This window comes from Cryptomeria japonica, chromosome 5 (genome assembly GCF_030272615.1).
Source record: "Cryptomeria japonica chromosome 5, Sugi_1.0, whole genome shotgun sequence".
NCBI classification, from domain to species: domain Eukaryota; kingdom Viridiplantae; phylum Streptophyta; class Pinopsida; order Cupressales; family Cupressaceae; genus Cryptomeria; species Cryptomeria japonica.
In genome coordinates, this window is record NC_081409.1 from 212,644,757 (window position 1) to 212,648,160 (window position 3,404).

A 3,404-nucleotide genomic window follows, 5' to 3' on the forward strand; every position below is an offset into this window, starting at 1 on the left:
ACCCATGGATCAAGAGAGGGCGGAGGTATGTATCTCTACTTTATTATCTTGATTGCATGATTATATGCACACGTACATGTGAACTTGTGATATATTATAATCTTATAATTTTTTCATACAGGAAATATCCATACCTATTTCATCTGTGCACTAGAGGAGCATCTCAGGATCCGGTACACTTTTATTTGATATGTAAAATTAATTGTTTTTAACCTACAATACTTATCATTATATTAATTGTATTTAATCTTTGAACATTTTTTGTATAGGTAATAGCGACAGTTTCTCCATCCTCGGTCCATTGGAGAAGCATCTCAAGCACAGGTACGTCATTGTTCTCTATATTATATATTTTAAGTGTTTCTGGTATATTTATGTTAGTACATTGTATTAATTGTACATTTAGTCTACAATAGACCCCTTTGCGATACGACCATAATGTGGATCCATTTAAGTATGTCTTCAAGAAAACTCCTAAGAGTGACAAGGAGAGGAGAGCAAAGACATTAGCTCCTAGATCAACCAATGAGGTAATCTACATTTCAATTGCAAAGGAATTATAGTTAAATGCATAGTTATGTTGTTAATTGTGAACTATTTTCTACAAAAGAATTCTAACTTGGCTTTTGACTTGTGGTTTTGCATCCATGTACAAAGCCGCGTACTACATCGAAGAGGCTTGATTTTGATGATCCACCACAAGTTTAGGATCATATAGTGTTAGTTTTTGTCATAGAATGACCAATACATGTAGATATATTCTACATTTTTATTGTATATGGATTTGGACATGGCATATGCCACATTTTTGTAATACTTGTATTGACTTGACAGGCATGCCTTTTATATATATATATATATATATATATAAATGTTGATATTTGATCCAATAAATGTGTACTGAGTTCATTATTTTATATTCGTTGTATTTTGTGGTTGTTCTTTTATAAATTTAATTGATCATTTGCCTATGTAATCAACAATATGAATATAAACAACAAAAATATATGATATAAAACATTGCAATCGTGGAATATGATTTGATAAAATTTCTAAAATGTTGAATTAACCCTACAAAACTCCTTGTATTCAGTTCATTATTGTGTATTCACTGTATTTGGTGGCTGCCCTTTTATAAATTTAAATGAATATTTGCATATGTAATCAACAATATGAATATAAACAACAAAAATTGACAATATGAATATAAACAACAATATGTGTTTGGTGCGAGAGCACCCTCACGCTCGCAATGGTCAAATTTTGTTCGTCGTGTGCACAAACCGACGTCGCGAGTTCATTTAGGTGGGAAGGTTTATGCTAGGCATGCCCTTGTTGTGCATCCCAAAGCGTCGGAACGTCGAGAGTCATACCATACCAGTGCGATCTCTCAAGTTCCCTAAGTCCAAAAAATTGTTAAAATTTGACGGACTATTTCTTCAAATCTAGGACACATATGGTCGATCCATTTGAACTTGTGGGGTCGCATGAGGCTCATTTACAATGGCTTATCGCGGTTTTTGATGACTCGGAGCTATTTTCAATTAGTAGCATTTTTTCACCTGCTGCAAAAACCTAATGCAAAGTTGCAAGATTGGCTAGAATTGATTCGGTTGGTCATGTGCACAAACCGACATCACAAGAATGTCTAGGTGGGTAGGTTTATGCTAGGCATGCCCCTGTCGTGCATCCAAAAGTGTCAGAATGTCAAGAGTCATACCATACCGATGCAATCTCTCAAGCGCCTTGAGTCCAAAAAATTGTCAAAATTTGACAGACTGTTTCTTCAAATCCAGGACACATATGGTCAATCTGTTTGAACACGTGGGGTCGCGTGAGGCTTCTCTATAATGGCCTATCTCAGTTTTTGATGACTTGGAGCCATTTTCAATTGGTAGCATTTTTTTGCCTGCTGCAAAAACCGTCAGTTGTATGCAATGCAAAGTTGTAGGGTTGGCTAGAATTGATTCGATTCATCGTGTGCACAAACCAATGTCACGAGTGTGTCCGGGTGGGTAGGTTTATGCTAGGCATGCCCCTGTCATGCATCAAAAAGCACCAGAACATCGAGAGTCATATCGTACTGGGGCGATCTCTCAAGTGCGTTGAGTCCAAAAAAATGTCAAAATTTGACGGTCTGTTTCTTCAAATCCAGGACACATATGGTCAATTTGTTTGAACCTGTGGGGTCACATGAGGATCCTCTATAATGGCCTATCTCAGTTTTTGATGACTTAGAGCCATTTTCAATTGGTAGTATTTTTTTGCCTGCTGCAAAAATTGTCAGTTACATGCAATGCAAAGTTGCAAGATTGGCTAGAATTGATTTGGTTCATCGTGTGCACAAACTGACGTCATGAGTGTGTTCGGGTGGGAATTTTTATGCTAGGCATACCCTTTTCATGCATCCCAAAGCGTCGGAACGTCGAGAGTCATACCCTACCAACGCAATCTCTCAAGTGCCATGAGTCCAAAAAATTGTCAAAATTTGATGGATTGTTTCTTCCAATCCAAGACACATATGGTTGATCCGTTTGAACTTGTGGGGTCACATGAGGCTCCTCTACAATTTCCTATCTCTTTTTTTGATGACTCAGAGCCATTTTCAATTGGTAGCATTTTTTCAAATGTTGCAAAAACCATCAGTTGCATGCAATGCAAAGTTGCAAGATTGGCTAGAATTTATTTGGTTCATCGTGTGCACAAACCGACATCATGAGGGTGTCTGGGTGGGTAGGTTTATGCTAGGCATGCCCCTTTCGTGTATCCCAAAGCACCGGAACATCGAGAGTCATACCATACCAGTGCGATCTCTCAAGTGCCCTAAGTCCAAAAAACTTGTCAAAATTTGACGGACTGTTTCTTCAAATACAAGACACATATGGTTGATCCATTCGAACCCATGGGGTCACGTGAGGCTGCTCTACAATGGCCTATCTCGGTTTTTGACAACTCAGAGCCATTTTCAATTGGTATCATTTTTTTGCCTGCTGCAAAAACCATTAGTTGCATGCAATACAAAGTTACAAGATTGGCTAGAATTGATTCGGTTCATCGTGTACACAAACTGATGCCACGAGCGCGTCTGGGTGGGTAGGTTTATGCTAGGCATGCCCCTATCATGTATCCCAAAGCGTCGGAACGTCGAGAGTCATACAATACATGCATGAAGAGCAAAAACAACCGATCTATCTCATATAAATTACCAGTGAACTTGAATTTGAACTCATTAATGAGTGCATGTCACTCGATCCTGCAACTGTACAACAATCGAGATAGTTTTTAATGTTAGATTCAGTGATCAACCAAAAATATCTATGAACCATTGACGTACTTGAATTATCTGGACCCATCGTAGACTTACACCATCGCACAATTGTTTCTACATCTATCAACTCAACACC